General features: G+C 45.1%; 1 protein-coding gene across 5 annotated transcripts in view; it reads left to right on the forward strand.

Annotated features, from left to right (window-relative positions):
• Window positions 1–3,785: 3,785 nt before the first annotated feature.
• The window catches only part of FBXO34 (F-box protein 34), a 44,790-nt gene continuing 24,476 nt past the window's right edge, over window positions 3,786–24,099 (forward strand). For 3 of the 5 annotated variants that reach the window (XM_075150797.1, XM_075150791.1, XM_075150792.1), the window contains exons 1-2: window positions 3,786–3,911; window positions 18,292–18,370. The gene's annotated coding sequence lies outside the window, so the exon portion shown is untranslated. The remainder of the gene's footprint in view (window positions 3,912–18,291; window positions 18,371–24,099) is intronic. The other 2 variants (XM_075150794.1, XM_075150795.1) reach the window with 1 other exon arrangement.

Consider the following 24,099-nt stretch of genomic DNA (forward strand, 5'->3'; position numbering starts at 1 on the left):
CACGGCGCTGCAGAGGGCACAGAGTAGTCCTCCTGCCAAATTTAATTGATAGCCTCTTGATCAAGTGTTATGCAGCAAAACCATTACGGCGCATTGGCTGTTTTTCCCACTTCTGCTTATGCTTTTCATCTGAAGTGAGCACTACCTTAAAAACCAGAACAAATTCTAAAGCAGAAAACAGAAGCTAAATTGCTGTCTTACAACAACTAGGAAACACAATTAAGCCTTCTGCTGCATTTTCTTGCTCTGTTGTTTGGGTTTCATTTTGCACAGCAGCACGTTTTTAACAGGAGTGTGAGATAGCCACCCACCAAACTGTAATGCCTCGGCTTGTAGCCTGGGAGGAGGGTATGGTCTGAGCAGGTAGGAGGGATACAGATTTGGACTCTCACCAGGATAAGCTTGGAGAGCGTCTCCCCTTTCCTGGGTATTTGCTCTACCACCTAGATTAGCACATAGAACAAACGACATGCAACACCTACAGCCCATGGCGTTAAAAAGAAATTGATAACCTTGCCCTCTTCCTTCAAAGAGCACTTACAGACTTCTACACCCCAGATCTGTGGGCCAGGATCCCGAGCTGACGGAAACACCTACGCGCTGGTGATGCAAAACAAGTCAAATACATCCTTTGTTTGATGTTTCCTGCAACCAGGTCTCTGCTTGGTAGGTGGGAGGTTCCACTCGCCCTTGGGAGGTGTCCAACACTCTCCAGGCTATAAATAGAAAGACGAGGTGCATGACTCTGGGTATTCTATTGCGCTCTGGCAGCCTGATACTAACAGCTAGATGTTGTAGCACATTTATAAGCTCCCAGCTTTCACTGGAGCTACTCTAAAATGCAAACTAGCAACCTTATAATGCAAAGTACAGTTGGAAACAAAGCCTGAGTAGTTTTCATCTCAGCATATCTGTATATCCTCTGTTATTTATGGTGCGTTTACACCGAATGTTCCCTGCTGTTACAGATTTGTCAAAAACCTGCTCTAGCACTACAGGTGAAAGCATCCTGCAGGTTGCTTCCTACAGGTTTCATCCTCCAAGGCCCAAAGTCACATTCTTAAGGAAATCACATTTCTTTCCAAACAGACTCAAACCTTGTTGGTTTTCTTCCTTGGGGAAGAGGGGAGTGGGAATTAACCCAGGAACAAATGCTGGATTCAACCATAAGCCACTGCTGAGTGGAGACCAAACTTTTTGTTGTTTCCAGGGGCTTTGGAGTGGGTTACTTTGGGTGAATTGTACTTTTATCCCCTTCAGCAAAAGCAGATGAAGAAACCACTTAGTGCAGTGGTATTAGATGATGCTTCAGCAGCGTTAAGTAAGTTTTGAATTGAATTAGGCCAGGACCATTGCATTTTCATTTGAAATAAGCATCCTTTTCCCTAGCTTAGACAAGACTTCTAGTATTTTGTTTTTTTATTTTGGCTTAAAACCTGTATGTATTTATTCTCAGCATGCATCTCCTTTGTGTCTCCACTGCCCAGAAGCAGAACACCTTGTATGGAAGCTGGATGCGACTGCTCGAGTTAAGTGTTTCACGGGTAAAACAAATACAAAGGCGATAAGGAACAGCCTAGTTTAGAGAGTACAATAACACAAAGCTTTGAGGAATATGACCATTAATTAAGATGGAAACAATAAAAGAGCTATAATGACTTGGTTAATCCTATGTGCTCTGACAGAGTTAAACTTCTCCAGGTCTCTGATAAGATAGGGCTGTTTTTCTTGATCTGTTTTTTTTTTTAACGTTCAAGGCTACTGACATGCAAAAGTGCCAGATGGCCGTGTAAGCTAAACAATGTGCAAAATCTTTCTTATATTATCACTAAATGCCTTGGGGGGGCGGGGGGAGAAAGGTTATTTAATCATTAGAAGTCACTTAGCAGCAAATGGCATTTAGCTGTCTTTATCAACTTATAACAAAAGATTGGGTCTGTACCGTTGTGGGGCCTTTTTCTAATATGACAGGGCACATATTTCATTCCCCTTTAAGTCTTGTGTGTCAGTGTGTGGTACCGTGCTAGTAAATAGTTTTTTTTCCATGTGCACAAACAAATCACCATGGTCCTACACCAAAATACAGAATTTTCCCCTAGAACACATGAAGCTACTGCGTCAGCAGCAGCTAAATCCGTCGTTGTTCTGGGTTTTTGTTACAGTACAGACGAGAAAGTACTGGAGGGATGAGGAACTGTAGGTTCTGTTTTCCGACCTGTCACTCATCTAATATTTGACCTTCAGCAATTCATTTTACCTCTATCTTCCCTCTCGTCCTTGCTTTGTCTTTGTATATAGTGGCCGTAGTCAACAGGGACTCCAGAGACTTCGGGAGATTCATCTCAGCCATCTGAGACGCCATGTTAATGTGATCCTGTGCCTTGGCTAATTAGCTCTGCCCCTCATCAGGACTACTGTGGCACAGTGCTGTGCTGACACACTTACACTGCTTTTTAGCTTGAGAACGGACTCAAGGATCTTCTCACAGTATTGCATTACACAGAATAAGTAGTGTCTCCACTGCTGCCCTCCTGCAGGTCAGAGAAACCAGGCCTGTTTGGTTTGCGAGCCCTGCTCTCACCCTGGATCATCTGTGGTCCCCCGCGGGTCCTCCACGCTTCTCTCTAAGCAGAAACAAACTGCTGAAATCTTCTTTTGAGGAGGGGGAAGGCTCCTTCTTGCAGGAAACCCTTAGGCTCAAGCTACCATCTGGTGCCACCGCTTAATTCTCCTTTTCCCAATGCCTTCCCTTTGCATTTTACTCTTGTTCTCAATACCTTTGGTTTCAGAGGATTTCTCTGGTGCCTGTCTCTTTGTCCTTGCAGGCTGAGGGCTTTGCGAGGACGACACAGAGAAGATGGCCGAGGTGATGCTCACGTGAGGAACCACCGTCCAGCCGTGCCTCCTAGGATACATCTACACCAGCAACAGCAACTCATGTTTTCCTCTGTCGAGAGCAGCATCTGCACAGATGATGGCAAAAGGTATTTAGTGATTGTGCCGGGGAGGCAACGTTGGCAAAACCAGCTGGCAAGGCTGGCACCGCACTGGTGGGGTTCCAGTACCCTGCAGGACTACCCCTTCCCACTCCCAGTAACCTCCCAGCAGCTCTTTTGGCCCTGCAGTCAGGAATTAAGTAGATTTTAAAGCCAGGTCTATCAAATTAGTTTCTTTGGCCTCCCGCAGAGGACTGTATAGATTTTTAGCCCATTATCACCATATTGAACCCACTCATAAGCTGCCGGTGCCAGGACGCGGGCTGGGAGCTGGCACCCCCGTTGCTTTCAGTGCCACGTTGGTCGCTAAACCTCCAGCAACCGGTACGGCGGCACTAAGGTCCGAGCCTGGAGACACCAGGGCGAGCGAGGCTGCGGGGGCCCCCGCCTGCCTGCGCTGGGGACTACGGGGAGGCTTCGACCCGGCCGCTCCCCAGCCTTGAACCGCCCCTGGCCTTGAACCTGCTGGCCGGGACCCCACGGGCCTGGCCCCGCTCGGAGGAGACCGCTGAGGCCCTGAGGAGAGCTTCGAGCCCGGGAAGGGCCGCGGAGGGGAGCCCCGGGGCCCTGAGGAGAGCTCCGAGCCCTGAGGAGACCTGAGAGGCCCCGAGTCGGGCCCCCGGACCCTGCAGTGCCCGCCCGGCGGTGCCTGGCGCGGCGGGGCTGCCGGTGCCTGGCACGGCGCGGGGGCGGTCGGCGGTGCCGCGGCCCTCCCCGGCGGGCCCGGGCCCGTCCCGCCCCGCCCCGCCCCGGGCGCGGATTGGCGCGGCCGGCGCGGCCCCTCCCGCCGCCGCGGCTGGGCGCAGGGGGGATCCGGCCGCGCCGCGCCGCGCCGAGCCCAGCCTGGCGGCTCCGCGCAGCTCGCCGCCGGGACGCCCCCTCCTCCCCGCGGGAGCGCGGCCGGCCCCGCTCCGGGTAGGCTTCTCGCGGGGCCGGGGCGGGGAGGTGGGGGGTGGACGGCCGCTCGGCTGGGCGCGGGGCCGCGGGCCGGGGCGGGCAGGTGGGCGGCGAGCAGGCCCCGCACGCACCGCCCGCTCTCCCGGCCGGCCATGGCGGCTCCGGGGGCCGCCGAGGGGCCGCTGGCCGCTCGCCGGATGGGGCTGCGCGGCGCCGGGCGCCGCGGAGGGCACCGGGCCTCCTCGTTCCCCCGGCGCGGCGCCTCCCCGCCGCCGGCCGACCCCTCTCGGGTTTATTTTATTTTACTCCCGGTGCTTCCTTCCGCGCCGGCACCTTTCTCCCGTGCCGGGGCACCGTGGTGCCGGAGGGGGCCGCCTCCCGGGGGGGGTTTATTGCGCTTTATTGCCCCATCCCCGGCTGCGTTGGCAGCGCTCCCGTGGCCTTCCCGCCTCCCGGCGGGCCCGGCCCGGCGGGTCTGACAGCGTGAGCCCGGTGCGGTGTGGTGGCGGTGGGGGAAGGACCGCTCCGCGGGTGCCGGGTCCCGTTCCCTCCGCTCGGCCCGGGGTCGCGGAGCATCCCTCCTCCCCAGCGGTTGCATAACGCGATCGTCCCGCGCGGCCGACCCACGCGTGGCTGAGGGCAGCGCGCCGGGGCGGGGGTCTCGGGCGGTGTGGGGGTCGTCCTAACCCCCCTGCGTTTTGCGGGTCACGGTCCCTTCGTGGGCCTGCGGGCAAGCACACGGGGTTTTTCTTTAAAAACAAAACAAAAAAATACGTTTTTTTTCCCAAATTTTGATCTTCTCAGTACTGTCACTTCCTGATCGTGTTTGTCTGCACGGCTTACCCCGAGTTTCATACATTTATCAGCCTTTCAGAGGAAGGATGGTGGAGCTCGGTAAACATATACAGTGATCCAAAAATAAAGCTTTAATCATTACTAGATCATGTACATAATGCTTCTAATAACGTGTTCACATGGGGATGGTGTAAGAACCTAAGGAAAGGTGGAAAGTACAATTAAGGTGGGAGTGATTTCTTAAAATTACTTCCTCCAAGGCCTTAATCGAAACAATAAGTGCAGCTTTTAATTTCTTCAGTAAACTGATGTTATTGACTTGTGCCGTGTGGCTTCCAGTTGGAAAAAATCTCCTTGTATCAGCCCGAGAAGTGGGTCTGACGCTTGTCCTGCGAGGTGCTTTGTACAACGCCCAACAGCAGCGTACGTCTCTCTGCTCTGCTTTTAAATAACCAGGTTGGATGGGGCTGTGAAGCACAGCCACAGCGGCTCGGGGTTCGTTGCGGGCTGTAAAACCCGCCTGCGAAGCTGTGTAAATACTCAAGTGGTTAACCCTGCTGTGCTGCATGCTATCTTGGCTTATGCCATGGCTCTCGGTATCCAGTTTTGGTAGCTGGAGATACCCAGGCTGGCTTTGAACCGGCTAACGTGCAGCACAGACTCGAGTTGCGAGTCTTAATGAGTGTTTGCGTAGTGCTTCGTGTTTTCTCGGATGAAAGGTTTTACATAATTGGTCATTATAATTGTCTGTCACCCCTAGAGAAGAGCCAAAAAAAAAAAAAAAAGTGTGGAGATAGGCAGTTGTTTTGGAAGTCCAAAGTCTAAACCCATAAATGCCTATAGGTTGTTCATGTTGTTACTGCTTAATGTGGAGGCAGCAAAATGACTGACTGAAAAAAAAAAAAATCTGGTTCTGCTCTCCTTGTGAGCCATTAGAATAGCATCGTTCGGAAAAATGACATCCTGCTTACGTTTGAGCTACTTGTTCTTCAGTGCCCAGAAGAATTCCTAACGCGACTCCAGTTGCACCAGTGTTGCGGTTTTTTTTTTTTTGCCCTTGAAATCTTAACTGGAAGCCTTTTACAGTGTTTTGATTCCTTTTTAATAAATGGCTAATCCGTTGCTGCAGGGGATGGGAGTGTTTTGAATGCAGCGTTTTTGGGTCCTGAGGGGAGGGGGAAGGGAGCGCCTTGTATTGCTTTCCAGCAGCCACCCGCCTTCCCCAGGCCCGAGTGAAAGAGCCTTATTGACTGGTTTTGAAGGTAACCTACCCAATTCTCCTCTTACATGCTAAAACCATAAATTTGCTGTAGCGCAGAGCCTTTGAGGAAAAGAAATGGAATGTCAGGGAGTTCTGGGCTTCATCATGAGCAGCCTGGTAACAACGGCGGTGTCTGTTAATTGCATCGCGCTTATCAAAATCTCCCCTTCTAATGACAAAGTTTCATTTTAATAGGTGTGAAAAGTTGTGGGATTTGATTTAATACCAGTGTCTTAAAATCATCTTGCACGGTCTGTATGAGTAAGTTGTCTCTTTCATTTTTAATTGGAGAACGAGCAGAGGTTGAGGAGGAAGCTGTCTATGTTTCACTTGCACTAAATGCTCTTTAAAATCTTTTCTCCGTTTAGATAAGGATCGTGAAGAAGTGTGAGTGACTTGTCAAGTGCTAAGCTGCAGCTAATTTTCTTATAGGCATATAAATCATCTTTCTGTGTCCCTTAACATTGGAAGCTCGTCTTGTAGCATGCTGTGGACGTGTCCCGCGGTGTTGGTGAGTGCTCCGCCGGCTTGAATAGCAGCGAGAGCGTGCGTTCATAGAGACTGGCCTGTAGTTCCCATGCCAGGAAGGGCTGCGGTTTTGGGGTACAGAGCTACGAAGGTCGATTTCTGGTGCTGTGAAGTTGAATACTGTAGTAGACACATGATACTACCTAGGTGCTAACCGTCCCTGAGGTTCCAGGTGTCAACACATTGATCATAATGTGTTATTTTCACTTCTGGCTGGCCCGTAGCATAACAAAACAAGCAATATAATCCTCAAACACCGGTTGTTTTATTACCAGCAGATATGGTATATTTTAGTATTCCTGTTGCAGGTTTGATACCTGGTTTCAGAGAAGATAGCTTTTCTTGTAGCCGGTAGTTGAGTGTGTAAGGAAAACATAAGACTGGTCCTAAGCCTACGATTAAAGATAATGTAGCTTTGGAAGCATGCATCTCTCTTGTCCCTGTCTGCTGCCTTTTTTGGCTCTTGTGGATTATTTGGTCATCGGATGTATTACTAGATGTTCCTGTCAATGCATTTAAGCTTCTGAAGGAGATCTTAGTTTAGTGAAAGTTGCTGGTTAGAGATCAACCTCCCAGTTTTGTAAGCTCTGCAGTAAGGAGGGCACAGGAATGCTGCTTTGGTATGTGTGGCTGCTCAGTTTTTATTTGTACCATATTTTACTGGTTTTGTTTTCTAAGCTATTTTGATTCTATTAACTTATTAAGCTTAGAATCTATTAAAGTCAGTGTTACAGACTTTTTTTAATGTATGAGTGTTGTCCTTTTTTTTTAAATGTCCTTTCCCCCCCCCCCCCCCCCCCCCTAAAATATGAATCGGGATAATTGCCCATAGTGCAGATTCTGGCTGTAGTTGTGGGATTTGTATTTGGAATTTGCATTTGTAGTTGTGGAATTTGTGTTTATTCCCCAAGTAACTTTTCTTTTTTGTCTTGTTGTGGAAGGGGAATATCTGCTCTATCGCATGCTAATCCTGCTGTTGCAGTCTTATGCCTAGAGCATAACTGGAGATGAGTTTACTACTCTAGGCATGGTGCTTGGTTTTAATCTAGCTATTTTGGGTATCAAAAGCAAAGAAATCACAGCGGGACTGGCTTTGGTATAGGGTGGGCTTGTGCGACTCCCATCAGTGGTGCTTGCTTGGGCAACCAGTTCGTTGTAAAACCTGGGTGTCTGCAGTGTCATTGGAATGGGTATCAGGGGATTAAATATAGCTCAGGTATGCCTAAACATGTTGCAATTGCACCTCCTGTTGCAGTACAGAGGTAATATGAATGTTTACATAGATCACCTTCCTACACATCGGAGGTTCAGCTACCTCTTTCGTAGTGAGTTGCTGCTGGGCAGCCACATGACTATGTAACGCTGTCTTGAGAGTAAAAATCCTACAGAGGGATGCGTAAATGGCTGTTAAGAAAATGTCAGCTTTTAAAAAAAAAAAAAATTTCAGAAATGGCTGCCTGATATCTTGGGGTCCAGAAAAGTGTTGTTTTCCATATGATTAAAAAAAAGTATCCCTCTTTAGAAGCTGCTATGTCTGCAGTTCATAGCAAAGTAAAGGCATTTAGGTAGCTGAATTTGTGCCAGTTAAAATCTTGCTGTCCTAATGTGCTGTTCTGTACAGTGCTTGGAAGCTAATATACAATGTTCTTCTGCCTTGCAGCAAAACAGCTAGTGATTAAAAATTCAGCAGATGTTGTGGTTCACTTAACTACTTGTTCTTGCATCATTCAGGTCATATCACACAATTAATGTTGCTAATGTTCAATCTAGCTTTTTTTGTTCTAAGAATGGAAATTATCTGAACTACCATGGGATTTACAGAACTGTTTTGGCAGGAACTGGGCTATGCAAAGTAAATTATTCAGAACTGTTTTCATCCTTCCCCTAACTTGGAGAATCTCCTTTTGATTTCTCAAATATTATTTGTTCGTGCTAGACAGGGCTTTCATTTCTGCAGCTTTTCGCACTTTAAAAATCGAAGTGTTTTCTTTTGATTGCTTTGAGATAAATGAGACTCCCTAGTTGAGAAGAGAGGAAAAAGAGCATGAGAGGTATAAGTGCTTGCTTTCTTAGTTAAACTCAGTATTTCATTTGGCCACAGAACTGTTTTTGTATGAGAATTCTTGTTTTGTTTCAGGCAGGGTTTCTACTGCTTTCAGTACATCTACTTTAAATTTGCACAATTTTGGTTAATAGTATTCAATCCAGTGTGTCACTTACTTGACTTTTAAATTAGAGTTAAACTTTACTTTCCCCTCCCTATGTTCCTTTAATTATGTAGGTTTTGGGTTCTTTCTGGAGCGCACACAGGTTCTGGAAACCTTTTCTGGGCTACTTGGAGCCACAAAGCAATGTTCGTGTAGCAAGACTTGTGGCTTGTTTTCACTTCCTTCGCTGCCTTTCTGTTCGGAAGCTGATGCCTGTACGGCACAAGAAGAAGCCTATGCTCTCTCTTCATGTTGAATGCAGTAGCTGTGGTTTTAGTTGACCTCCCTGCACTTTCTCAAGACCTGTCTGCTGATGCTCACAGTAGGAGGTTGGATGCTCCTAGGTGGGTGCCCCCTAAACTGGATACATGCATTGATATACATCTTTATGGATCGTGCTGCTATAAGCACGGTATAAATACCAAGGTTAAGGCAGGCAAACAACTAAGAAAAGTTGCTGGGTCTTTCAACGTCTTTGAGAGTAACTTGCTATACTGGGGCAGCTCTTGGCTCGAGCGCTTAAGAGAAACTAAATTCAGAATGTGGAACGCAGATGGAATATTTTGGTCAAGGGCACACATGCGGTTCAGCCATCGCTCAGCGCATTGCTGCAGGTAGGTTGAGAATAACAGGGCTTAGGAGAAGGGCGTATCCTTCTAAGCAGGAAGTGACAAATCAGTAATAGGAATGGAAAAGGTGGATTTGTGCGTTACGGTATATGATATTCAATGTATGATGGAGACGTCTGTAAACTAGGTTTTGGAGAAGTAATGGGCAAAAACTGGAGACTTTCAGTTTATGCATGTTGTTTGAACTTGCCATTTGGATGACTTTTTGTGATCTGTCAATTAGCACATCAAGAGGATGTCTCTTTAGTCAAGGCAGACATTTTTCTTTGGAAAAACCTGTTTGGACTATTAACGCTAATGTACTTTGAGAGTGCTTGATTCAACTAAATTGTCGGCAGATAGTCAATCAGTTTGAAAAATGAAGTATTAAATATGTAAACCCTCCCCCAGCCTCTTTAGTGTCCTGTTTAGAATGATGGAAAAGAAGGATTCAGATTGGGTTTTGCATATTCCTGATACCATGTATGCATGTATCCAACACCCTCTACTTGCAGAATTGATACTCAGGATAATATGTTTAATCTCCGATTGCAAAAAATAACTTCACACGCAGCTGAGTCCATCTGCTGGAAAAATAAGAGCGAGGCTAACTTCATCACTTATGTGGGACCCGCTTTTTGCTGTGCTAATTACTATGTATGAACTTTGGAAATTTGCATAATTTTTTTGCAAACCTGAGCGGCAGCCTTTTAATTTAGAATGTTATTAACTTTAAAACATCCCTAGCAACTCCTAAGCTACTTCTAGCTCATTTTGTATTTTTGGTGTTGTACAAGCTCTGATTTAGTAGGCTTCAATAACTTTTTTTTCTCCTTGAAATGACTTTATATATATACATATATATATAAAACAGCAGCTTGCTGCCATTTCCAGTAACTTTCAACCTGCAATCTAATGCAAAATTCCTTCTGTTATTCAAATAAAAAAAGTGTTGAAATTAAATTCTCATAGAACAAATGCTAAAACAATAAAATTAGAAGCTAGGTTTCAGTTGCTCTTGTGCAGTGTGAGAAGAACACTTGAAATATTGTAGATGTAGATGGTTTTCAAAAAGTAACCTTGGGGAAACTGGGGCATGTCAAGTCTGGTCCTAATTCTGCTAGAAGCTGGTCTCATGATGTGAATTCTTATATCCAAACTCTTTGGAGCTTAAAATCGTCATTGCAGACAGCTACTACATGTTCTCTCTTACTACAAGGCTGGATGTTGACACATTTTCAGCTTCTCAAGGTGTCTAGCAATGCCGTTTCCACTTGGTTTGCTTTTGTTTGTGTGACCCCTCCTTTTATTGGTTTTGCTGGTTGCCAGTTGGAGGAGGTGTATAATCTGTAAAATATTAAAATGGTTAAAATTTTATAGTAAAAAATACTGTCTGCTTTATTGGAATGCTGTTATTTACTAGCTAATTTTCTTTTGGATGCAATAGACAGGATTAATTTTCAAATTTGAGCTATTCTTTCTGTGATACGGTCTTAGCCCGTTTTCTGTGTCAGTACCATCAGAAACTTCCTATTTTGCTATGCGCAATTGCAGCCCCGTGTCTTTGTCCTTCTTTCCTCCCTCCTTTTACTCCGTTGATCGCTTAAGAATGCAGTTTCTTCCTTGGGATGAACGGGGTTATATTGCTAGGCTCTTTAATTCCTCTCTAATTGGCAGAAAGCCAAGCATAAAATCTTGTTCGTAAGTCACTCTAGAGATTTCTTTGTACATGCTATTATTTTCTTTGCATGCTAACATCACTGAAAATCTATGTTTTTTATTTTTCCCAAGTCTAGACCAGGCATAATTATGTTCGTGTGTATGCGTAGGCTTGGGTGTTGGCACTCTGCAGCCCAGCAAGCAATTTGAAGTCCTTGGGCAGTTTAAGACTAAAATTTCTTGTAGCATCAAAGGCAGCAGCTATCCATCTGCATCTAGGTGGGTGAAATAATTTTCTGTTGTATCTAAACTTCAAAGACTAACTCATGGCTTGTGCCTGTGGTTTGGCTTTCTGCAATGTGTCATACTGGAGGCTATATTTTAAAAAAGAGTTTGGACACTGGGTTCAAACAGGACTTGCTGTGTATCGAGTGATAGTAGCTAGTGTTGGATTGGGGTATGTGTTCACCGGCTCACGTGCTTCCAGAGGCAAACCAGTTCCCTTTTGATTTATAAAGCTCTTCATTGAGGTCTTTGTTCTGAACTTTGCCTCACCTAAGTCTTTATTGCAAAGCATAAAAATCCTTTCCATTATGAAGCCTCCACTCCGGTGTTGGGACTGCGGTCTTAATGTATTTATGTCTTCAGATCTTTTGTGCTTCCTCCTGTCCTGACTCCTGAGGTTGAGAGAAGCTCCCTGTAAACACGTCTTCAGAGCTGCCCCTTACCCTCCTGCTGCTAGGCTGCTCTTGCTTTGGTATTGCTGCCTGTCACTGTCACTGCGATTTTCTCATTTGCCTTCCTGACCGCCTGCACGTGTCCCCATCCTGGGGAGAGGAGGGCTGTCCCTGCGCAGGGCCTTCGCACCCCGGGCATTCGACTGCTGAACAGTCAGGGTGTGCAAGGTATGGTCGCTTGAGACAAATGTCAGGGACTTGGTAAGTGAACTCTAAAAAAAAAAAAAACCTTTAAGGAAAGCCTGTCCTCTGGAAATGGGTTTCTAGACCTCAGTTTAACCATCAGGGCACCAGAGCTTGCCATCAAGTGTGGGACAGACTGTTCGTTTCTCACTTTTTTCCCATTTAATTTCCTTTCTGAAGAAGGATGGTACTCTACCATCATTTTTTAATGAGGTCACTTTATCTTAATAAACACATGAATGAAGTGGTGCAAAGAGTGCTTGTTCATGCGTCTAAAATCTAAGTAAATCTGCTACCACTCCTGAAATTTGGGCTGTGGGAGGATTACTGATAGCAATGAATCCATCTTCCATGGTGTTAAGAAAAAACCCTTGTATTTCTCTTAGAATGCTTATGAATTTTTTTAGCTGCGGTAGGACTGCAGATGTAGTCATATTAAAATGTATAATAACTTGTTTTGAATTGGTCTCGCAGCAGAAGCAGTTGGAGATGTGGCTTTGGTACAAATGACTGGGAATTCTCTTTTAATGCAGCTTTACAGCCTGTGCTGCGAACGGGAGCTCAGAGCAGTTTGAGTCACGCTCCCTCCACGGATGGTGCATGGGATGCCACCAACAGCGGACTAAACCAGTTTTCCTAATGATTGCTTTGTTAGGCTTTAACAGCTTATGGGATTGTTAAAATGGTGTCCGCTGATGTGTCAGCTGTAGGCTTTGGGGTAAATTGTAGGAAAAATAGTAGGAGTTTACGTACCTTTGTAGCAAATTTCTCTGCAGCGTTCTGCATACTCTTCTTACCTTAAAAGGTTTTTTTTCCCCTTTTTCCTCTTTTGGATCAGTAGGTGTAGCCAGCGAGGAAAGGGTTGTGTATGGATTTTGTGAAGTTAACACAGCTTCATCCCTGGCCTGACTGAATCCAAGGAAGTGAAGGCACCAGAGTGTCCTGCAGGGATGGCTCATTCATCTTTGAGAAAATCTTTTTAAGAGGTTGGGAAGAACTTAACTTGGAAAAAAGTCAAGGAACTTAATCTGAGTGTAAAATTGTTGCATCTGTAGTGGAGCTACACAGAGCAAGTTCATTGATGTTGCGAGTTGCATTAATATTGGTTGTAAGGTGGTTTTTTTACATTCTTTTTTAGGGCTGGGGAAATCCTCCCTTGTGTTACTTGGGTCACAGCATACCAGCAAGGAATTGTTTTTCATCAGGTGGTTGTCCAGGCAGAATAAAGGCAGTTAAGGACCGAGGAGTCTGTCAGGCTGCTTTTCGTTTGAAAAAGCCTGGAGATTTTTAAAAAAAAAAAAAGTAAATGTAGAAGTTGGTGATTACAGATACAGAAACTTTACTGGGATATACGTGAGGCAGAGGCTGTTGGGAGAAAGCATGTCTTTAATTAGACCAACTGGTATCGCTGGGGTGGGGAGAAGGATGGGTGAGCTTTTGGGAATGAATAAATGTCAACATATTTTATCAGAATTGCAGTTTGGAAGCAGGGATTTACTGTGAGTTGCCATTTGGCTTTGGGGTGTCTGGAGCCTTTCTGCGTCTTCCATATATTAGCCGCAGTTATGGAAGAAGCTGCGTATACTACTTTACAAACATAAAGTGCAACTCTTTAAGGGAAGGTAGGGTGCAAGTTGCTCAGGTAAAATGAGCCAACGTCTTCAGGCTGGAGTCCGTAAAGGTAGACAGAGTGCCAGCAAGCGATACCTGTGTCCTGAGTTTAATATATTCACTTCACAGTGGTCGTGCCCAGGAGGATTAGTGAGAGATGCTTTAACTTAAAGCTAGTAGGAACAGCAGCGCTTTTTTGCTCTGAAAACTGGTGTGCTTTTATTGGAACAGCTAAATGCAGGCATGTTAAGCTTAATATATGCATGTGTGTGGGTACCTGAGAAAACATCCCATTAAGTAAACCAGTAACTTTCTGCTGGGGAGATGCTGAGAATATCACCTTTGCTGCCAGTAAGGGCCAACCCAGGCTTGTTAGCAGCTTGTAAGCGACAGCCCTACTTTGCTTTGTAGGTATTTTAAGTGATGAGGATAGCAGAGCTGGAGGGAGAGGTGATAACATCTGTGCTGTTTTTTTTCCTTTTTAGGGGGGGAGGAGGAAGAGGAGATGGGACTAATTGCATACCATCCAATTCCAGTTACTTCATTACTGAATAATCATTGGAGCAGCCCTGCAGTCTGCTCTGTTAGCAGATAAGTGGCGTGGCTTGCAGAACTTTAACCTAAACAAAACTTAAGTGCTTTTTCCTTTTTCCCTGGAGTGAAACTGTAATTTCGTTATGTGAATGTTAGCCAGGACAAAGTTGGGTTTTTTTTTTTGGTAGCTGTCATGATGCTTCTCTGGGCTTTGTGCATGTTAGAGGTGTCCCCCAAGTGTATGTACCAAAAATACCCTAAAGTACTGCATTCCCTTACGTGGCAGCTTCAGTTGAAGGCTCTCCAAGTACTTTGCCAGGTGAAGATCTGTTTAACTTTGATGTTAGATGTCTCAAAGGGTTTAGATATAAACCAATGAGTGTTTAGATTATATTTCCTTTCCATAGTGATACCTGTTAATTAGTTTCTCTGTCTGCATTAGGCTATGAATAGTCAAGTAAAACAGCCTGAGCACACCTCTGCTACCAAGTCTGCTGCTTCAGAATATGAGTCCCTGCGGTAAGAGTGGTCACGTTGACGAGTTTGGAGCAGAATTGTGTAGTTTTGGTTCCCCAGACCTGAGCTTAGATGCAACCCATGTGATGCAAAAGAGAATTATTGGGCGGAGCTTCAGAGAGGGTTTTTGTCTTCCTTTTGAAAGAGGATAAAAGTGCATTTGTGCATCAGGTTGAATCCTGATAAAATGCTTTCTTGAAACTGATGTTTCTGAAAGATGATGATTTTGAGGTACCGGCTTAAGGCCGTGAGAGCACCACAGACGAGTGCCTGGATTTTGCATAGCACAGTACTGAGCAAAGCTTAAACTCTTGTCAGGCTAACTTTTTCTGGACTGCCATAGAACTGTTAAATCTGATCTATTCCTAAAAACACCTAAAAAGCTGACTGTGCAGTCTGAGCCACATACAATTCTTTGTCTCTGCTTTTGACTTGAATGGAAAAGTAGTTTGTTATCGCATTAAATCGAACTCAACTGTCGCTACCCCAAAGGGGGTCTGTTCTTGCAGGCTCTGTGTGGACTCCAGGCAGAGTGCTCTTGGCTCTTGCTGCTTTTTGCTGTAAGCACAGTAACTCAAGTCAGGACGATGGGAGGATGGTAGCCCACTAAGACAGGTACTTGTTGACGGGTAAAACATCTTGGGGAAAGAAAATGTAATACACTTTTTTGTGTTGATAGTTTTTGTAAGTTTGGGCTTGGTTGTGCTGGTTGTAACTTGGCTCATAGGGTTGGTCATGTAGAGCGATTCAGTATGGATCCAATTGCAGCATTAAGCTCTTGGAATAACTTAAGGTGAAGTGATGGTGAATTTGAAAGAATTAAACAGTACAAGCCCCCCTAGTTGGCCCTTGCATTTGTAGGGTGGCTTTCAGAGGGGATGACCCAAACATGCTTTTCAAACTGGCCTCTGCATTGTGCACTGGAGTGGATCCATGCTTTGATAAGAACAATATAGTTTCTTTTAATGAGATGAACTGCATCACCTTTTTTTAAGGAAGTATTTACTTATTTGTATAGGGAGAAAATACTTTATTCCTGTGAAAATCTGTAGCTGATCACACTCCTGCATCCATTTTTAGCCATTGATATTGCAGGGACAGGAGGCTGGCAGGTTGGATTGGGTACTGCCTAAATAAAAACTAGGTTCAAGCCTGGAGCATTATCTGGCAGCAGTGCTGCCTGACCCCCAGCCCACTGGGGAAGTTGACCCAGCCTGTTCTTAGCCACAGTTTCCTTGGGAGAAGGTTATAGGACACATGAGTCTCGTGTGGGAGCACGGGTGCCCTGCTGCCTTTTTTGAAGAGGTCTGGGGCCTTGCCTTTGTAGGGAAAAGAAACTAAAGAATGGGCTGCAGTAACTCTTTTTTTCATGCTGGTCGACCTGTTCTGAGGGTAATATAGGTGGAAAGGGAGTCACCTATGGACAGGAGATTCAGCTGGGTACTGAGGAAGGGTCTGCAAAGCACAGCTCCTTCCAGCGAGTGGGCGAAGGTCCTCCACCTGTGTGCTTATGATGAGGGTAAATGCCATCGCTTAGAGCAAGAGCTTGGCATCTTTTGTGCTGAGGTGGACAGCTGGCTGATAAAATGGTGTCTCTCACAGATGTCTCAAACCCACAGTGCTGGATTCTGCTTTGTTAGTTGTTGTGCGGTTGTGTGACCTTTCTCCAGTAAAGAAGCTAATCCTACATCTCAAAATGGTCTATTCGCCTCCCCAGCGCTGTGCTTAGTATTTTGGAATTGCCCTTGGGTCTGTGCAAGTTGACAAGGGTCTCGTAGCCGTTTGGACTGGTGAAGTTGCCTTGCTCCGCTTCTCTGTAAGTTTGTTAACCAAGCTTCCATGGCAGCCACCCAGCCTTGGCTCTTCTCTGGCCTTTATTTACCTCTTAATGGTTGAAGTGTGCCTCCATACTTCCTTCCTCTCTTTCTTGTGTTTGGCTTGGGGGTTTGATCGCCCTTCTGAAGCAACGTATGGTTGCTTGAATCGTCACATGTGACTGGGAGGGTAGATAATGAGCGTCCACAGGTCTTTGCATTGGTGTGCTCATGAGCTGGGATGGGTGCACTGGGGCTACTCATGTGCTTCAATATCCAGCACTTAGTTATGGTCCGTCTTGACTGTAGAAAATTAATTGAAGGCAAATTATCCAGTACTGGAAACTTTTATGGGGAGAAAGTTTAATGAGTACCTGAAGGGCCACAATCCTGTAGATTGTGTTTGGTGTCATGTAGCTGTGAGCAAGTTTTCCTTATTGCAGAAGCTGGATTGATTCCTCAGGGCTGAAGAGCATCTGATCTTTATGCGAGGGAGGGGAAAAAGCTGTCCGACTTTAATCTGAATTTACTAGGTAGTTAATAAGTAAGGCCTCTGCCCTGAGTAACTTATTCAGCCTATGTTATGTTGCAGGAGCTCCATGGAGATGAAGCCTGCTGGCTTTATTTTGTTCTGAAATCCATTTGGCTTAGAGTTGCCTCCAGAATCTCAGCCCCCGTGGTGCTTCAGACTTGCAACTGGGTAACCTGCTGGGTGTTTAAGGGCTGAGGCTGGGGCAAAGCCTGGATGCTTTGGTGGCTGAGAGGTGACATTGGCACATGGAACTTGTCATTCAGGTGTCCTCATGCTGAGAGCAGCGTGCCTCTTGCTGTCTCTTCTTCCTTTTATAATTTGCAATTTGTATTTAAAAGTAGAGGGATTTAATTTTTGTTTTCTCTGCAGTTGTGGTCCATAGGAGCAATTAGCTGTCGTGATGTTTGGCACTGGAGCGGCCTGTGGTGGCTGATTGCGTAAATTGGTATTGCTAAAGCGAGCAGGGAGCAAGTGAAGGTATTTGCACCAGTCATTTAGAAACTGGTATAACTCAGGTCTGAATCAAGCTCAGGCTCAAACAGGTTGTGGAATTTATTTATACACCACCACTGGGGTGTGTGGCTTTGCAGAGACAAATAAACAATGGTTCCCAGCCCCGAGGCTTGTGTTTGGTATTAGATAACGTGGCATGGGGTAATTATAGCCAGGGACCTGGGTGGAGGGGTTAGGAGAGGGTGAGGGTTACATCCGTGTGGAGAACACGAAGTGTTCCTTGTTGTGCCTGCAGCTTGTTAATGGCACTACTAAGAAATTGTGGGTGCGCCTGAGGTTATAGGAAGGATGGAGGTCAGCTTTGCAGAAGGAAGTGTTGAGTGAGTTATAGGAGACGCGTGGATTAATAAGAGAAAGCGGAAGGAGGTGAACTGAAACTAGTCAAGCGTACGGGGAGTGGCTGGGTATACATGGAGGCTGAACAAGTTGCAGCAATGGCACTCAAGGGTCTTGAGGAATTTGGGTGTTAGAGCAGTGACTGGGAAATCCGCACCCAGACCCCTAAACACGTGTGCTTGATGTGAATGGAGGAACAGGTAAAGAAAGGGGTCCAGCGTGGCTTCTGAGAGCTTTGTGGTCTCCTCCTTGCTGTCCCTGCAGCCTCGGCTCCCACGATGCCAAAGCAGCTTCTGCCTAGCCACCCGGTGGGGCTTCTCCTTGTGGCAGGGCAGCCGCCTTCGACTGTAGTTGCTGGACTGTTTTCGGGGTGTGCTCAGTCAGTTGGCACTGGAGACCTCCTTGGATCGGTGGTGCTCCACAAGTGAGCAATGCATTGGTTGTTGTTCCCGCGTGCCCTTTGCATTGGCCAAACCGGATCTTTTGTGTTTTAAGAGCTGGTTAGTAGTTGTAACACCATTGATGTGTAACTAATTTCCTTTTTCCTTCCCTTTTGCTCTTCAGAAATGCCATTCTCGTGAGTGTGCAAGAAACCTACAGAACTGTAATGTCTAACCCTACATGGAATAACAACTTTTTGAAGGTACCACCCTTTTTTAACTACATGGCTTTGTTATAGGTTGGGTTAATGATGCACTGAGCTTTGCTTCGAAGCTCGAAATTGAAGAACCGTGTCTTATGTAATGCTCTCTCTTCCAAAAGGGTGAAAGTGCTGTGGCACTCTGGTCTCTGATTTCCAGAAAAACTGCGTGCAACCCAGCACTTGATCCGGGGTGCCAAGGGGCCATCCCTGTTTCTCTGTGAACGATCTCTTTTGGCAGGTCTGATGTTGCCTTAGGAACAGATGGTGGTTTCTATTCAGAGAGCCGAGTTAAGCTTTCTTCATACTTGGTGGCCATCCTTGGAAACATATTGCCCTTCTTTTTACTGACGCATGATGGCTTGCCTGTTTGTCTTCAACTTAATGACCTTCTGGATCGTCTTTCTTGACGAGAGGCTTCTAGCTGTGTTTATGAAGAATATCATGATAAAGTGCAGTTACACTTTAACATTTAGATTGAAATGTCTTAGTTGTTTGTGCTGCATTAACCAGCTCTCAGGCGTTGGCTTGCTCTGCTGTCTGATCCCGCAGTGATGCCATAATACTGAATTTTGGACTGCCCTGTACATTACCATGGCAACAGACTGATGTCACAGACTCAAGGACATGACTTCAGTGTATGATCATGCAGAGGCACGATCAGATTTGTGAAGGAGAAAGCTGACTAATGCACATCTCAAAAGCAAACAAGGGGAATGCAGGTTACAGCTGACCAAGCAAGGTGCTTCAGTATGAAAATTCCCCTCTTAAACAGAGAGGGGCTGATCATGTCTTTAAGACAGGAACAGTCGTCGTGATGAGCTTCTCTTTACCGTGGATAAGCAGACATCTTGCAGGTATCCTATATCTTTTAAACAGGTGGTGTTCTGGGGTGGGGAAACTTGCGCTCTGGTTTCAGAGCTTTGAAAGGGCACTTTCTTGTTTTAATCTTCAAGAACTTCTCAGTGGTCTTGTAAGCACACTGAGAACACTACGACTTGTTTAATGTTGTTCAAACAGTTTAATTGGTTTTCCAAAGCTTTTATTTTATCCATAACATTGGAAGGTGAAAGGGGAGCTCTGCATCTGCATTATGGTCACATTTTCCTATATCCTATTAGCAGATTCCAAGATTGTTTAATGTGATCTCCACCCATTTCATTTGGCTGCAACCTTTGCTCCCATGAAAACAAGGCTGATTGTTCTGAATTGCTGTGTGTATGTGCTTTGGCACGGCATGAAGGTACCTATAATAACACAACCATTGTCTGGAAAAAAAAGCAGTTTGCAGTAATAACTACAAATAAAAGGGTGCAGTACTGGGGCAAGACAGATAATGGTCGTTTTCCCACCCATTACGTACAGCAGATTCTCAACATGGTCACCCCTCGGCATGACAGGGATGTGGGCTTTAGTGTAGTATGTCAATATTGGGAATAAGGGACTGAAATATTTGCATGTTGTTCCAAGTTTCTCTTTCCTGGACACGGTTCCATTGCTCATATCTACGGATGGGGAGGCTGAATGACTTTTGCACAATGCGGTATTTTATTTGCATGCTGTGAGCAGTTTAGCAAGTGTGTGTGCTAAATGAAGCATTCCCACTTTCAGTTAGCAGCTGACACACCCTTAAAATAAAAAAAAAAGTGCCTTTAGGTTGAACAGTGGGGTTTTGAGGGGTGAGATTGTGCTGTGCGTTTGAGCGGATAGTCGGTCGTGCCAAGCCGGAATGTTAACTTGAAATGCTGTGGGATTCAGCAAATAACTAACCAAAACTCCTTCGTGCTGAAGTAATTTTTGCTCATCTCTGCACTTTGTGGATTAAAGGCTGTTATAGCACAAGATTTGGAAGTAACATAATTGTTTTAAATGTTCAGTGTCACAGGAATTGAGGATATTTAACAGAAACTGGCATTTCTTATAGCAGTTTGGTTGCCTCCCAGCACAGGAAGCTGTAGAGTGTTAAAAAAGAGGCAGGGAATGAGTTTAACAACCCTCTCTCTAAATCAGGATGCTTGAATTCGGTGCCTGGCCTTGAGCTGAAAGGGCTGGAAGCTCTGCAAGATTCAGTGATTCACACTGCTCTGCGGTGAACAAGAAGATAATGGTGATGGACTATCAAGAAGGCAGCCTTGCTCAAACGAGAGGCTTTGTGATAGGCTAAAGGGGAAGGAAGTCTGGAGAACTTAGAAAAGGAACAGATGTTTTTGGAGGTGGGGAAAAACATAACTATCCATGTAGTTTGCTCTTGCAGCGGAGCCAGCAGAAGGAACTTGATACCAAACAAAAGTAGGCACACCCAGTATTTAGCACAGGGATCCTGGAAAGCTGCTCTGTGGTGCCACGATGCTTTTCTGTTTGGCAAATATGTTGTACGGTGACATCTCGTAGAGGCAGAAGTGAATAATATAAGCACCTGTGAGTTTGTGCAAGGGTGTGTATAAAAGAGGTTGGAAGCATTTGATGCTTCTCTTTAACAACAATAAAGAAATACCATAATGGATGTATGAAATGATACTCAAAGCAGGAAGTCAAGAGGGATGCCGTTCCCTGAGAAGGAAATAATGACAGAAGATGCATTAAAAAAGAGGGAGAGGTTGCTTGTAGGGTGTGCTTATGGACTGTGATGACTGGAAGGGTGATAAACCAGATTGCTGATCCTGTGTATCAAAGTGCGAGTGGCAATGATTTTTCAAGTTGTTGAAACTTGCATTAAAAAAAAATATATTTTGCTCTTACTAATAAGTTAATCCACTGTAATTGACTGTGAAATAAACCTGGGGGGATTTTCCCATCTGTATGTGATGCACAGCCTCTTTGCTGTCTACTTGGCAACCGTACCTTCAGATAATTAAAAGCTGTTTTTTAAATCAGCTCTTCTTTCAACTGTTTGGTGGTGTGGTTTTTTTTTTTGTTCCCCACCCCCCACTCCCTCCCCTGCATATTGCTACTTCTCTGAGAGCCGTCAGTCACTCTTCTGGCTAATGTTTAAAAAACAAGATAATGTAGTATTAGGACAGGAAAGCTGCAGGTGAATCTTTTACTTTAAAAAACCCCACAACTATAAAACTGTGTGAACATGTGAGGCTTTTTAACATGCACCTCACTGCTATGCTTCTAAAAATAATTGAACTTTCCCAGTCCAGTATGGAAAACTGTAAGTTCATTTTGACTTTCTAAGATCTCACGCCACTTGTCCCTCTAAAATCAATAACCAAACCTTCATGGCTGCCTTTGCTTAGGAAGCAGTTGTAATTACCCAGAAATTACAAGAGTTGTTCAGCACAGGGATCCTCTGGTTTCAGCACATAGTTTCATTGCTCTGTAGTGTTTTGAGAGGCTGAAGGGTGGGATGCGGCTACAATGAGTTTCCAGATTCCTAGCAGTGTGAGGGACTGTTTTTAATAGTGATGATAAAAACAGTTATTCCCAGTTGGAGGTTAGTCAGTGGTACAATTATCAGAGCTATGAAATAGTGCAGGGATGGCTCAGAATGGAAAAACTAAGGCTTGAAACGTACTTTCTTGAGGGAGCTGTTTGAAACTATTTCCTGCAAGCTCAGAGAGAATTAGTAAGAGATGTTAAATGGTGAGAGATCAAGCTGATGGGGCTTGGTGATTACTTCGGTAATTTAGTTTTCAGGCTAGCAAACTTCAGCTGGCTTTTGGGAGAGGGATTTGGTAGCAATTTGTTGACGGAAGCCAGCGTGGTGAGTAGGAGCTCGGGAGCTGGCATGTTTGATTTGTAAGGTTATGGTCTTCTGCTGCATGGTGTGCTCACACCAGCTGCTCCGCTGGGGAGCCTAAAAATGTGCTGAGTATTTTCACAGTACAGTAACAGTCCCCAGCTCAAAATCTGGTTCACTTAAACCATCCTTTTTAAAACACAGTTGTGGGTACTTTATTTTCTGCTTAGTTTCCTGCTGATTTGGTTCTTCTCATTCGTATTTTCTCTGTTTTGTCCAAGAGGAGGAAACCCTGAAAAGAGAATATTGATTGTACGGGGGCGTAGCAGTAGGGAATGCTGAGTTAGAAAGCGATACATATATTTTTCCTTGTCTGTCTTGCTTCTAAAGCTGTTTTTGCATTAATAAGTCTAAAAGTAGTGTGAAACAAACCTGAATCTGGTATTTTCAGATGAACTTTTAGGAAAGTTCATACTTCTAAAATGGTCATTACCTGGAAAGAATTGCACCAGAATTATTTCTGGTGTCCTGTTGTAGGTCCATGCTACTGAATTTTGAAGATGAAACATGAAAAGTGAAAGATTTGCAACAAAAGTTCTCACAGTTTAAAAAGGCACTTGAGCATGCAGAAGCTATCCTTTACTGAAATTTAGATGCTTTTTTGGGGCCTTTCTTTTATCTTTAAAGAATGAGTTACAGCGGAATTTGTGCTATGCTTGGAATTTCTGAAAATTTAATTGTGTTAGTTGATAGACGTTTCAACTACGAAGCTCTGAAAATATAAAACTATTTTTTACTTCAAGTAACTCTGAGTTATTAATGGGAAAAAAATGTTTTAAAGTTGCCAAAAAAAGATTAAAGATCCGCGGAATTGGTAGGTTTCAAAATTAGCTCAGATTTTTAAACAGTCTTTTGAAACAATTATGCAAAAAGATACTGTATTTAATGTTGGTCTCTACTGCAGTTTACCTGTCAAAAACCCAAGCTTATCTGTAGCTGGGTTAGTTTCAGCAGAAGATGTTCTGTGTACGTTCTTCTTTTAAGAATTTGTATAAAACCGAGCAGATACTTTGGCTGGGAAAGGTTTTTAGCGTGTACTATTGCCTGCCTTCTGTCTTCATCCTAAGCAGTTTAGCCTTAGCATGTCACTGGTCACACGGCTGGGCTTTTGAGTGCTCAGAATCTTTTTTGGTCTCTTTGAGCAGGTTCTGTGTTTTGCAGGCTGCAAAGCAGTTCAGTGGTGAGAAACATCCTCCCCGTCCAAATGCTGTTTCCTGGATCGTTCACCTGCGTTTGTGTGGCCCCAGCTCTGCTCACCGACGCGCTGTTTCCTCCCCGTGCCTGCTCCTGCCGAGCTGTGTGCGCTTGGACGAGCTCTGCCGTGCGATGGCTGCAAGTGCTTAGTTTTGTGTGATGGATAACTAGGGGGTCTGCGTTGATTGTGGCGCTGCGCCAAGTGCTGTTGTGAGTCTCATCTGCATGGCTGTGTTATTCCTTCTGTCACTGGTTTGGATTACATCTTTATTTTGCTGGCTTTGACACCCTGCTGTCCCGTTTCCTTGCCACGCACGTGTATGACTTCATGCTGCAGGCCTGGAGCTGTTGGAGAGATGCTAGCACAATGCGCGACGGTAGGCAAAAAATGTGCTGCTGGATTGAAATGATGGGGCCTCATCCTGCCTGTAGTGAGCAAACGTCTCCGGCACCGTGACAGATTAATCTTCTAATGAAGAGTGAAGATTGGCAGCCTTTGATGTGCGGTCTAATTGAAAATGTATGATTCGTGTGTGTGGTGTCAGTTAGGCAGCACCAGCACTTAACGGCAGAGGCAGGGTAACTTTAATTTCTTTAGAGTTGTTGCGTGGAAAAAGTTGTTGCGTGGAAAAAGTTGGCCTTGGCCAACAGCCCACCCAGCCGCTCGCTCACTCCCCCTCCTCAGAGGCGCAGGGTGACAATAGGCTTAGAAAGCTTCTGGGTTGAGATAAAGTCAGGACAAACCAGAAAAATTAACTTGTCACCAGCTAAAGTAGATTTAGGTAGTGAGAAA

The sequence above is a fragment of the Calonectris borealis genome, chromosome 5, assembly GCF_964195595.1.
Source record: "Calonectris borealis chromosome 5, bCalBor7.hap1.2, whole genome shotgun sequence".
NCBI classification, from domain to species: Eukaryota; Metazoa; Chordata; class Aves; order Procellariiformes; family Procellariidae; genus Calonectris; species Calonectris borealis.